Consider the following 14,922-nt stretch of genomic DNA (forward strand, 5'->3'; position numbering starts at 1 on the left):
AATGCAATCCCTATCAAATTACCTATAGCATTTTTCACACAACTGGAACAAAAGATTTTGAAATTTGCATGGAAACACGAAAGACCCTGAATAGCTAAAATAATCTTGAGAAGGAAGAACCGAGCTGGAGAAACCATGCTCCCTGACTTCACACAATACTACAAAGCTACAGTCATCAAAACAGTATGGTACTGGCACCAAAACAGACACATAGATCAGTGGAGCAGGATAGAGAACACAGATATAAATCCATGCAGTTATGGTCAATTACTCTACAAAAAAAGGAGGCAAGAATATGCAATGGAGAAAAGACAGTTTCTTCAACATGTAGTGCTTGGAAAACTGGACAGTTACATATAAAAGAATGAAATTCGATCATTCTCTAACACCATATACAAAAATAAATTCAAAATGGATTAAAGACCTAAATGTTACATCAGAATCTATAAAGATCCTCAAGGAAAACATAGGCAGATCAAACTTTGACATAAATCGCAGCAATTGTTTTTGGATCCATCTCCTAGAGTAATGGAAACAAAAACAAAAGTAAAAAAACTGGGACCTAATTAAACTTAAAAGCATTTGCATAGCAAAGGAAGCCATAAACAAAAGGAAAAGACAAACCATGGACTAGGAGAAAATATTTGCAAACGATGTGACTGACAAAGGCTTAAATTCCAAAATATAAACAGCTTATACAGCTCAATATAAAAAAAAAAAACCCAATCAAAAAATGCTCAGAAGACCTATACAGACATTTCACCAAAGGCGACATTCAAATGGCCAACATCCAGATGAAAAGATGTTCAACATCGTTAATTATTAGAGAAATGCAAATCAAAATTACAATGAGGTACCACCTCACACCAGTCAGAATGGACATCATTAAAAAGTCTACAAATAACAAATGCTGGAAAGGGTGTGGAGAAAAGGGAACCCTCCTACACTGTTGGTCAGCATGTAAGTTGGTGCAGCTACTGTGGAAAACAGTATGGAGGTTCCTCAGAAAACTAAAAATAGAATTACCATATGATCCAGCAATCCCACTCCTGGACATATATCCGGAAAAGACAAAAACTCTAATCAGAAACAATATGTGGAGCCCAATGTTCATGGCAGCACTATTTATAATAGTTAAGACATAGAAGCCACCTAAATGTCCATTGACAGATGAATGGATAAAGAAGATATATATATATACACACACACCCACACAATGAAATATTATTCAGCCATAAAAAAGAATGAAATAATGCCATCTGCAACAATATGGATGGACCTAGAGATTATCATACTAAGGGAAGTAAATCAGACAGAGAAAGACAAATATCATAAGATATCACATGTGGAATCAAAGAAATGATACAAATAAACTTATTTACAAAACAGAAATAGACTCACAGACATAGAAAACAAACTTATAATTACCAAAGTGGAAAGGGGTGGGGAGGAATAAACTGGGAATTTAGGATTAACAGATACACAATACTATATATAAAATAGATTAAAAAACAAGGACCTACTGTATGGCACAAGCAACTGTATTCAATATCTTGTAATAACCTAAAATGAAAAAGAATCTGAAAAGAATTTATATATATATGTATGTGTGTGTGTTTGTGTATAACTGAATCACTTTGATGTAATGTGAAACATTGGTAAATCAACTATACTTCAATAAAAGAATAAAAACAAATAAAAATAAAACCAGAAAAAAATAAAGAAAATAGATTGAAAAAAAAAGCTAAAAGAATAAATTATCAATATAAATTATCAATAAACCAGTCTTACAAGAAATGTTAAAGAAACTTTTTAAATGAAAAAAGGGCGCTAACTAGTAACAAAAAAACTTATGAAAATATGAACCCCACTGGTAAAGGTAAATATTTACTAAAGGTAGTATAAAGGTTGAAAGTCAAAAGTAGTAAAAATAACTGTAGCTACAATAATTACTTAAGGGATATACAAGATAAAGATGTAAATCTGACATCAAAAACATAAAGCCTGTGGGGAGAGTAAAAATGTAGAGCTTTAAAATGTGTTCAAACTTAAGCAGTTATCAACTTAAAATAGACTGTTATAAATATGTTGTTATATGTGAAACTTTATAGGAATGTTATAACGCTCTTGTATGTGAGACTCATGGGAACCACAAAACAAAAACCTGTGATAAGTTAGGCCAGATGGACTTAACAGGTATATATAGAACATTCCATCCCAAAGTAACAGAATTCACATTCTTCTCAAGTGCACATGATCTCGAGAATAGATCATATGATAAACCACAAAACAAATTTTAATAATTTTATGAAGACTAAAATCATATCAAGCATCTTTTACAACAATGGTATGAAATTAGAAATCAATTTCAAGAAGAAAACTGGAAAATTCACAAATATGTGCCAATTCCCCAACATGCTACTGTGCTACTGAACAACCAGTGGGTCAAAAAGTAAAACAAAAGAGAAATCAAAAGACATCTTGAGACAAATGAGAATGGAAATACAAAATACCAAAACTTATTGGATGCAGCAAAAGCAGTTTTAAGAGGGAGTACATAACGATAAATGCCTACTTCAAGAAACAAGGAAAATCTCAAACAATCTACCTTCACACTTCAAGGAACTAGAAAAAGAAAAAAAAATGAGGTTCAAAGTTAGCAGAAGGAAGGAAATAAAAACAGAGCAGAAATAAATGGAGACCAAAAGACAGTAGAAAAGATCAGTAAAACTAAGAGCTATGAAATCAGTAAACTGAAACCTCTCACTAAACAGAAGTTCAGGACCTGACAACTTCATCAGTGATTTCTACCAAGCATTCAAACAAGAATTGATACCAATCCTTCTCAAACTCCTTTAAAAAAGAGAAGAGGAGGAAACACTCCAAACTCATATTACAAAGCCAGCAAAACCATCATACCAACACCAGACAAGGAAGCCACAAGAAAAGAAAATTACAGGCCAATATCTCTGGTGAATATGGATGCAAAAATCCTCAACAAGATATTAACAAATAAAATTCAACAACACACTTAAAGAATTATGCACCATGATCAAGTGGAATTTATTCCAAGGACACAAGGATGGTTCAACATGTGCAAATCAATCCATGTAATACACCACATTAACAAAATGAAAGATAAAAAATCATGATTATCTCAATAGATACAGAAAAAGCATTTGACAAAATTCAACATTTATTTATGATAAAAACCCTTAACAAAGTTAGAGTAAACACACCTCCAACATAATAAAGGCCATTTATGACAAACACACAGCTAACATCATACCCTATGGTGAAAAGCTGAAAGACTTTCCTCTAAGATCAGTAACACGACAAGGGTGCCCACTCACACAGCTTTTATTCAACGTAGTATTGGAAGTCCTATCCATAGCAATCAGAAAGAAAAAGAAATGAAAGATACATAAGTTGGAAAGGAAGAAGTAAAACTGTCACTGTTTGCAGATGACTTGATATTACATAATATCAAGTCCTAAAGACCCTACAAAAATCTGTTAGAACTAGTAAACATATTCAATAAAGTTGCATGATACAAAATCAATATCAAAACTGTTCATTTCTATACACTAATAACAAACTCTCAGAAAGAGAAATTAAGAAAACAATCCCATTTGCAATTGCTTCATATTGCTTCAATTCCTACATAGGGATAACTTAACCAAGGAGGTGAGAGACCTGTACACTAAAAAATATGAGACACTGATGAAATAAAGTGAAGAAGTCACAAAGAAAGATCTTCCATACTCATTAATTGGAAGAATTAATACTGTTAAACTGTTCATACTACTCAGCAAATTATAGATTCAATGCAATCCCTAACAAAATTCCAATGGCATTTTTCACAGAAATAGAGCAAATCATCCTAAAATTTCTACTGAACCATAAAAGACCCCGAATAGCCAAAGCAATTTTGAGAAAGAACAAAGCTGGAGGCACCGTACACCCTGATTTCAAACTATACCACAAAGTTATAGTAAGCAAAACAGTACATTATTAGCATAAAAACAGACACATTATTAATGGAACAGAATAGAGAGTACAGCAATAAACCTATGCATATATGATCAATTAATTTACAACAAAGTAGCTCAGAATATACAATTGGGAAAAAATAGTCTCTTCAACAAATGCTGCTGTAAAAACTGGACAGCCACATGTAAATGAATGAAACTAGACAACTGTCTTACACCATACACAAAAATTTACTCAACATGCATTAAAGACTTGAATATTTGGCCTGAAACCATAAAATTCTTGGAAGAAAACATATGCAGTAAACTCTTTGACATCAATCTTGGTGATAATTTTTCGAATTTTACAACAAAAGCAAAAACAAAAGAATAGAACTACATCAAACTCAAAAGTTCCTGCAGAGCAAAGGAAACCAATAAAATAAAAGGGCAAATTATGGAATAAGAGAAAATATTTGCAAATCATATATGTGATAAAGGGGTAATATGCAAAATACATAAAGAATAAAGAACTCGTAACACTGAATAGCATAAAACAAAAAACAAAAACAAAAACCAATCTTGTTAAAAAAGTGGCAGAAGATCTGAATAGACATTTTTCAAAAGAGATACAAATGGCCTAACAGGTACATGCAAAGATGCTCAACATCACTAATCATCAGGGAAATGCAAATCAAAACCGCAATGAGATTTCGCCACACACTATTAGAATGGATGTCATCAAAAAGACAAGAAATAACAAGTTTTGGCAAGGATATGGAGAAAAGGAAACCATTGTGCACTGTTGTTGGAAATGTAAATTGAAGCACCCACCATGGAAAAACAGTTGGAGGTTTTTCCAAAAACTAAAAATAAAAATGCCATAAGATCCAGCAATTCCACTTCTGGGTATTTATCTGAAGAAAACAAAAACACTAATTTTGAAAGATATATACATTTCCCATATTGTTGCAGTATTACTGACAATAGCCAAGATCAGGAAACAGCCTAAGTGTTCATTAATGAATGAATACAAAAAGAAATTGTGATATATATAGATAGATAGATAGATAGATAGATGTATCTATCTATCTATCTATGGAATGGACTATTATTCAGCCATAAAAAGTGGAATCTTTCCATTTTTGATACCATGGATGGACCTTAAGCTCATTATGCTAAGTGAAATAAGTCAAACAGATGAAGACAAACAGAGGATGATCTCATTTACATGCAGAATCCAAAAGAAAAAAAAAAAAAAGCTCATAAATACAGAAAACAGACTGGTGGTTTCCAGAGGCAAGGGGTGGGGGTAGACAAAATCAGTAAAGTGTGTCAGAAGGTACAAACTTCCACTAAGAAAAAGTAAATAAATCCTGGGGATGTATTGTACATGATGATTCTAATAAATAATACTGTATTGCACATTAGAAAGCTGCTAAGATAGTAAATCTTAAAAGTGTTTATCACAAGAATAAAGAATTATAACTATTTACAGTGATAGTTGTTAACTAGACTTATTGTGGTGATCATTTCACAGTGTATAATAACATCAAATCTTTATGTTGTACACCTGAAACTAAGGTAATGTTATAATGTCATCCCTAGGGATCTGCAGGGGATTGGTCCAGGACCTCTATGGATACCAATTCCCCTGGGATGCTCAAGTCCATTATATAAAATGGCATAGGGCCATTGGTCTTCCATGTTTACCGTTCGTATCTTCAGATTCAACCAACCACAGACTGAACTCCGAGTTTGGTTGAATCTGTGGATGGGGAACCCATGGATATGGAGAGACGACTGTGTGTCAATTATACAATTTACAAAAAAAGTGTATTTAGCGCTGCTAATCAGAGAACAAATAACAAGGACAGATGAAACTAAGTGTAGAAGCTAATGTGACTAATTAAAGTAGAGCATTTGTCAAAAATAGGAAGGGATGGAAATATCAAGTATACATGAGGCAGCATGTGTAAGGTGTTACATTTATAGGAGGTATAGAGGTACCACATTTGTGCCATCAGTATCACACAGAAAAAACAAAAACAAAATCCATGCTCTCCATCAGGTCACTGGTTGTTGACAGCTGTGGCAATACTTGCCCCTGTGTCTCTCCAATACAACGAGAGTAGATTTTGACACCAAGCACCCTCTGTATTTTTGGCTCCCTTGCTCCTGAATCATGTACTTCAGGATTAAGGTATAATAGGGCTTTCACCCTGCTTGCACCCTGTCCTAAATATGTAAACCTACCCCACATTTCTCACCTAACTTATCACTGTGTATTTTAAATTTCAGTTTAAAATTATGGCATTTAATCATCTAAAGCTCTGAGGTTTTTTGTTCTAAGACCACTGGGATAGTGATTGGAAGTGTACTTGGGGGACACTGTTGCATCAAGGTAATTTCCTACACAACTCTGTAGTTCCTATTTCAGGATCAAAAACAAGTTTCTATTTATTTATCAATAGAATAATTTATCATGCAAAATATGAAGAAAATATTCAACAGACTTGTTAAGTAAACAAAAAATTACAAACAGTATATTCAGTATAAGGCCCAGATGGCAAATAATTTCTTTCAACAACCATTTGATAGTAATTGCCTGAAATCATTTGGTTGAGAATGATTTAAACTTGTTAAGAAAGACAGAGTCTCCAAGATCTATGTAGATCAAAGGCTGTGAACAGTTCGCAAGGTCTATCCTGAGAACTATTAAGTGAGAAAATTCATGGATCCCTTGGGGAAGGAAAAACCGCTAAAGGTAACTATGAAATGGGCAAGATGATGTGTGGTTTTAACCATTAACATCATTAAATGGAATAAAAGTTTATGGTCAACTAGTTTAATTCACTGTCACATTGTAGAAATATTTACAAACAAAAACTATTGAAGTTCAGCGTATACTGATAGTAGGGTTCATTTCTAAACATTAAAGCTCCATGTTTGACTCACTTTTATATACACGCTGAATAAAATATTTATTATTGATGAAAATGTGCATAAGGTACTAAAACAGGAATCAGCAAACTTTTTCTGTAAAGGACAAGATAGGAAATATTGCAGGCTTTGCAGGTCATATGGCCTCAGTGGCGGTTGCCCCTACTCATCTCTATCACTGCAGCACAAAGCAGTCGTAGACAATACCAAACAAATGGGTGTGACTGTGTTCCAAGAAACATCTATTTATAAAACAGAGGGTGGACTAGAATTGGCCCACCTGCCACAGTTTATTGATCCCTATACCAGAAGGTGCTTAAAATTTGTAGATCTTCATATCGTGAATAATCATTTTGCATGACTTGGTTAGCCCGAAAGTTTCCTACAACACTACAGTTGTACTAACCTATCATAGCTATGTAAAGTATATGTCATGAAGAATTGGGGCTACATGAAATAGATACTTTTCAACTGACTGAATTGCTTTGCCACACCAACAATGGAACTCTTGACTTTCAGGATTAGGGACCAGTGTTACCATCTGAACTGGGCTGCTCTGCTTGATACAATCTGAATGATTAAATAAGGAGTGTTAACCATATCTTGAATTGGTGGGGCCCTCCTAGTTCAAAACTCATTTGCTGTCTTCTCAGATATTCTTTGTACTTGTTTGACAATAAAATTTTGATCTGCTTTTCTCTTTATGGGTAGACATTTGCAAATTCAGGTTTTTAATATTTCAAAAAATTGTTCTTCAATTAAGTCTTTTATTATTTTTTTTCTTGTTTCTATTGTGAATAAATTTAAAATTCCTAGATCTCCTTTCTCTAAATGTGATGGATAGAAATTTGGTTCTGGTGCCTGGGGTTTGAATTCCAAGCCCACTGCTTACTGTTTGACCTTAGGAAAATTAATTAACCCCTCTATGTCTTAGTTCCCTTATCTGTAAAATGAAGAGACTGGTACCTAAATCATGGAGTGGCTTTGAGGAGTAAACAAGTTAATTCATGTCAAGTGCTTTCCACAGTAAATGAAAGAGTAAGCACTCAAATGTTAATTAAGACCTTGTAACTGTGGTAGATCATAGCATCTGTGAGTTGATTGTCTAGTAACTCATATTTCTCCTCTGTCAAAACTGGTAAATTACTCAAATTAATCAACTTATGGAAAAAGCTGAAAGTTTATTATTACTACATTGTACTATTATATCCTGGATTTGAATTTACCCTAGTTACAAGATAGTAAGCTACCTTAAAATGTACATGGATGTTGGCAGAAGAGACATGACACTCCTGGGAAAGAGACAAAAATTCTCTTATAGCTCAGTAAAAAGCTTGAGTATCAGCCTATTTGCTTTTGCTTCCCTTGGACCTCAAGTCTCACATGGGAGGTGCAACAAGGTCAAATGTTTATTGTGCACATAGTAGTGGGATTGTGATGCAGCTCAGGAAGACTGAGTTTCAGGGATCTACCACTTTCACAGCAAGCAGTAAGCAAGGCCTCTTATGGTTTGGGGGGCAGGAGTGAGGCATTATATCATCCCTCCAGGTTCACCACTGAAAACATAAGCCCAAGAAAAGGCCCACATAATGAGCAGTTAGGGACTGTCTTTCTTGGCACACCCAGCAAAACATGTAGGAAAACAATAAGCCCAACAACTACTATTTCTTTCATTTGTACACCAGGCCCAGCAGTGTGTGATACGTTAATTTTTCTTTACTCTTTTTAGCTCTGTGATAAACAGCTTGGTAAACTTGGGTTTAATGACTTTAAACTGATTTCTTCTTGGAATGTTTTTCAAGCTCTTAATGTGCTATAAATCTCCAAAAAGAAAAATTTACTGTTCAGTGTTTCCCAAACTTTTATGACCACGGGTTTCTTTTACTTAAGAAGAATTACTTATGAATACCAAGTGCATTTTTCAGAAGTACTACTGGCTGTTGCTATTCTGCTTGCTTCTCACTATTTCCTGATCTTTTAAGAAAAATCACTGTAATACACTTAATCTGCTCATGAATATACAGTGCCAAGGTCTAGTAGTTTTCTGGTGACATCCTTAGGATTTTCTATGAATAATATCCTGTCATCTGTATCAATTAATTTGGTAAAGTTACAGTTACAAAATTAATATACAGAAATTTGTTGCATTTCTATATACTAACAACAAAATAACAGATAGAGAAATTAAGGAAATAATCCTGTTCACCATAACATCAGAAAGAATAAACACCTATGAATAAACCTAGTTAAGAAGGCAAAAGACCTGTACTTGGAAAACTATAAGACTCTGATGAAAGAAATTGAAGATGAAACAAACAGTTGGAAAGATATACCTTGTTCTTGGATTGGAATAATTAATATTGTTAAAACGACCAAACTACCCAAGGCAGTCTAGAGATTCAGTGTAATCCCTATCAAATTATCAATGGCATTTTTCACAGAAATAGTAAAAAACATTTTTTTTTTAATTTCTGTGGAAACACAAAAGACCCCAAATAGCCACAGCAACCTTGAGAAAGAAGAATAGAGCTGGAAGAATCAGGCGCCCTGACTTCAGACTATACTACAAAGCTACAGTCATCAAAACAGTATGGTACTGGCACAAAAATAGACACTTAGATCAATGGAACAGGATAGAAAGCTCAGAAATAAACCCACCCACCTATGCTCAATTAATCTACAAAAAAAGGAGGCAAGAATATACAATGAAGAAAAGGCACTCTGCATAACAAGTGATACTGGGAAAACTGGACAACTACATGTAAAAGAATGAAATTAGAACACTCCTTAACACCATACACAAAAATAAACTCAAAATGGATTAAAGACCTAAATGCAGGACTGGATATTATAAAAATCCTAGAAGAAAACATAGGCAGAACACTCTTTTACATAAATCACAGCAGTGCATTTTTGGATCCACCTCCTACAGTAATGGAAATAAAAACAAAAATAAACAAATGGGACTTAATTAAAGTTAAAAGCATTTGCACAGCAAAGGAAACCATAAACAAAACAAAAAGACAACCTACCGAATGGGAGAAAATATTTGCAAACAATGCAACCGACAAGGGATTAATTTCCAAATACACAAAGAGCTCACACAGTTCAATATCCAAAAAAAAAAAAAAAAACACACACACAAAGCAAACAAAAAACAACAACAACCACCCAATCAAAAAATGTGCAGAAGATCTAAACAGACATTTTTCCAAAGAGGACATACAGATGGCCAACAGGCACATGAAAAGATAATCAATATTGCTAATTACTAGAGAAAAGCAAATCAAAACTGCAGTGAGGGATCACCTCACACAGTTCAGAATGGCCACCATGAAAAAGTCTACAACTAATAAATGCTGGACAGGGTGTGCAGAAAAGGGAACCCTCCTACACTGTTGGTGGGAGTGTAAATTGGTGCAGCAATTATGGAAAACAGAATGGAAGTTTCTTAAAAAAAGTAAAACCAGAGTTGCCATATGATCCAGAGATCCCACTGCTGGGCTTACACCCAGAGAAAACTATAATTTGAAAAGACACAAGCACCTCAATGTCCTTAGCAGCACTGTTTACAACAGCCAAGACATGGAAACAGCCTAACTGTCCATCAACAGATGAATGGATAAAGAAGATGTGGTATAAACACACAATGGAATATTACTCAGCCATAAAAAAGAATGAAATAATGCCATCTGCAGTAACATGGATGGACATAGAGATTATCATACTAAGTGAGGTCAGTCAGATAGAGAAAGACAAATATCACATGACATCACTTGTATGTGGAATATAAAAAAATTGATACAAATGAACTTATTTACAAAAGAGAAGCAGACTTACACACACAGAAAACAAACTTATGGTTACCAAAGGGGAAAGTGGGGGAAGGGAGAAATTAGGAGTTTGGGATTAAAATATACACACTACTATATATAAAATAGATAACTAGCAAGGACCTACTGTATAGCACAGGAACTATACTCAATATCTTATAAGAACATATAATGGATAAGAATCTTTAAAAGAACATATATATGCATATATATACCTGAATCACTTTGCTGTACACCTGAAACTAATACAGCATTGTAAATCAACTATATTTCAATAAAAATTATAAAATTAAAATTAGAAAGGGAAAACAAAACATATAAAATAAAATAAAGTGCCTAAGGCAGAAAGAGGTACATGTAAAGTGCTCAGTATTTGAAATAGTTGCCTTTCCTATTCTGTGGCTTTCACTGACATGCTAACCTTAATCATCTGATCATGGGAGTAACTGCATTGTTTTATTAACTTTTTGTACCATATAACACATTCCTGGACTACACAGCTACCATTTTTAACTGAATGCTAAATATTCCTTTAATTCCCTGCTATAACATTCTGAAATTCTTCTCTTACCCTTACATGTGGGATATCTTACTAATGATTATTCTTCCTTTACATTCAATACATCCCCATTCTGTGGCAAACTCTATTCGCCACTGTACAATATTTAGATTACTCTCTCATGACATTCAGGAGACATCAATCAGTTAACGCCATGGCAATTTTGCTCATAAAAAGAAGTTAAGGAGTGTTATTAGCTGTGGCAGATGCAGTGGTAGCCCCAAATATTTTGTCCACTCCCCTGCATCTCTCAGACCCCTACAATTAGGAGCAGTTATGCAATAAATTCTGGCTGATTGTCCATGGATGGAAGCGCCACAAAATACTTCCTCAGAAGCATTGCAGAGCATTCAGGTTCTTATCAGCTGCTGCTGCACCTGACCACGTGCAGATGAGATGGTGGGCTCCCATCAGCTTGACTTCCTGGGGGACCGTGTGGAGCACAGCCCCACCAGCTCTCAAGTGTGAGGCATGTGTTATGAGAAAGAAATCAACTGTTGTGTTAAGCCATGGAGATTTTGTTAAGTTATATTATCATGAAAACAAAACCAATTTTGAATAATAAAAGGTCCCCCCAGAGCTAGAAATTTTTAAAGCCACCAACAGCCTATATACTCCCTGTGTTAATAAATTTGGAAACCTTGAAGATGCTTGTTATTGAGAATTAAGATATCCTGTAGTAACGTTTACTAAATGGTGTCCCTTAGAACACTAATACTTGGGTATAATAATAGATACTGTATGTAAAAAATTGGTCTGCTGGAGAAATATTTGGGAAATACTGCAAACTAAATAGCCCCCTCGAAGAGTCACTAAACGTATAAGCATGATATATGTTCCAAGACACCAATATTTCTTTAATCCAATTTTCTAAATGTAAGCATGGAAGACAGTGTTTTCTATTAAACATTTGGGGTATCCAAGTGAAACAAAATCTATATTCACACAGAAACCTGAATGTAATGTTTATAACAGCTTTTTTCTTCTGTAACCACCAAACACTGGAAACAACCCAGTGTTCCTCCCCTGGGAAATGGATAAACCAACTGTGGTCTATCCACACCATGAAAGAGCACGCAGCCACAGAAAGGAAAAAAGTGCTGATACACCCAACAATATGGGTAAACTTCAAATGTGTTACGCTAAGTGAAAGAAGCCATTCTCAAAAAGACAGATACTATATAATAATATCCACTTGCGTGACATCCTAGAAGAGGCAAAAAATACAAGCATAGAGGACAGATCCGGGTTCACTGGGTTAGCACTGGGGCGGGCTGGGGGGATGGGTGGCACAAAGAAATTACATGGGTGCTGGAAATTTTCTGCACTCTGTGCACGAGGTTGTAAGAACCTAGTCTATGCATATGTAAAAATTCATCAAACTGTATACCAAAAAAATGATTTTAACTGTATGTAAATGTGAAATGTTTAATTCCTATCAAAAAACTTAAAATACTAAAATACTATTTGGGGTAGTAACTTACAGAATTCCAATTAGGTAAAGCCAACACGAAGAAATGTTTAGTACTTCTTTTCAATAGGGTGCTAAGTGATAGAGGGACTATGCATCTTTCATATATTTCAAGAGCTCCAGATAAATGGGTACAATATAAGGAAGATAAAGAAGATACATGTTGGCTCAAAAAAGAACCCTCTTTACTCCTAAGAAAATGCTTGGATGGAAATTAATGAGGACAACCCTCAACTTCTGCTGGCAGCAGTCAAGCTCCAAACTGGAATAGATTATTTGTGTGAGTGCCTAAGGCACCTGAACCTTAACTTCTTAGTCATGACAAAAATTTCCTGTTACATATAAAATTTTGAAGCAGGTCAGCAAAGTGAAGTACAAGGTGCAACACACAAAAACATGCATATGCATGAATACACATGCATACGTACATACAAGGATACATATTTGAGTGTGAGTTTACATAGGTATGTGTATATAGATAAGATCATAAAAATGACTTCTTCTCCCTTCTTGTAGAGAGTTAAGTCAGCTTTGCAAAAGTTCAAGTAAAGATTAGGTCTGCCAACATTTTCAGCAGGCCCATGAAATTTACATATTGATCTGGCCCTGCCCACATGAGAACTATCCACATATACAAAAGTGCTCTCTCTTTAATCTGTCTTTTACACACAGCTCCTACTGCGGCTTCTATAAAACGTGGGTAAGTTTATTTTATATCTTTAATGCAGTAGGTTTACTTTCATTCTGTGGTTTGATTCATTAAACTACATCGTTTAAGTCTAAATTTTAATGACCCTGATAGTCTACATTTCATCTTTAATGGTGTACTTTAAATTTTCTTTTAAAGGTGATATTAGTAACCTCCATTTTAATCACTCAAGCTTTCACTGGCATTACCATATCCTGCTATGCCTTGTGCATTCAATATTCTCTTTTTAAATTATGTACATATGTGTTTATTTTTATCCTTGCATGTGAAGCCCCTGCTCACGATACAAAGCAGGTATAACCTCCCGTTGGTTTAATATTTCTATTAATGAACAAAGCAGCGATTGAAGAAATATATGTTTGCTTATGTATATATGCACACAGACACACAATCATGTGTATTATGTATGTGCATAAATACATGTGTGTAAATCTCTATGGTTAGTTACCCAAAGGATTAAAGTGATAAAACATATTTTACCTTATGGTTTTACACTGGTAACTAATGTTTTGATATACTTTACAGTGTATGTGTACAGTGTATGTGTTACAGGTCTTTAGAATGAATTTTATTTGTTTTATTTAATCTCAAAATAATTCTATTACTTGCCACTTACAGAATACTGTCATTGTTCATTCCTTCTTTGTTGTATATAGATATCATTTTCTTTTCTAATACCAGGTTATTTAAAATTGTTATTCAATGTGTTCAAATATCTTGAAAAGAATGTGTAAAGTTGGTATTGATCAAGAACTCATTTATATATATATATATATATATATATATATATATATATATATATATATATATATATATATATATTGTTTTTTCTTTTAGAATAGAGTATAGGCTCCTCAGTCAGTCTATCTGGGTTTCAGTCCTTCTTTTGCAAATATTAGCTGTGTGACCTCAACTAGTTCTCTATAGAACATAGTAAGGTGGCATGATAGGTCAACGAGATAACATATGTGAAACATTTATTTTGACAACTGGCATACAGTAAGGTCGCAATACGTATTAACTCTGTTACTGTATCATCACTGTAACTTATAGGTCTTTGCTTACCCATGTAATTTATAGGTCTTTGTTAGACTTGCAATGCATATGATACTAAAATTCTTTTCATTTGCTGGACTGTAAAAAAAGAAATGAATCTCTTTAAAGACTTTATCTACTACGTAGAATCGGTTGGGTTGGCCCAAAAGTTCATTCGGGTTTCTATGTAAGATGTTATGGAAAAACATAAGCAGAACACTCTATGACATAAATCACAGCAAGATACTTTTTGACCCACCTCTTAGAGAAACAGAAATAAAAACAAAAATAAACAAATGGGACCTAATGAAACGTAAAAGCTTTTGCACAACAAAGGAAACCATAAACAAAATGAAAAGACAACCCTCAGAATGGGAGAAAATATTTGCAAGTGAAGCAAC

Source organism: Balaenoptera borealis, assembly GCF_965194805.1.
Source record: "Balaenoptera borealis genome assembly, chromosome: 7".
Classification (NCBI taxonomy): Eukaryota; Metazoa; Chordata; class Mammalia; order Artiodactyla; family Balaenopteridae; genus Balaenoptera; species Balaenoptera borealis.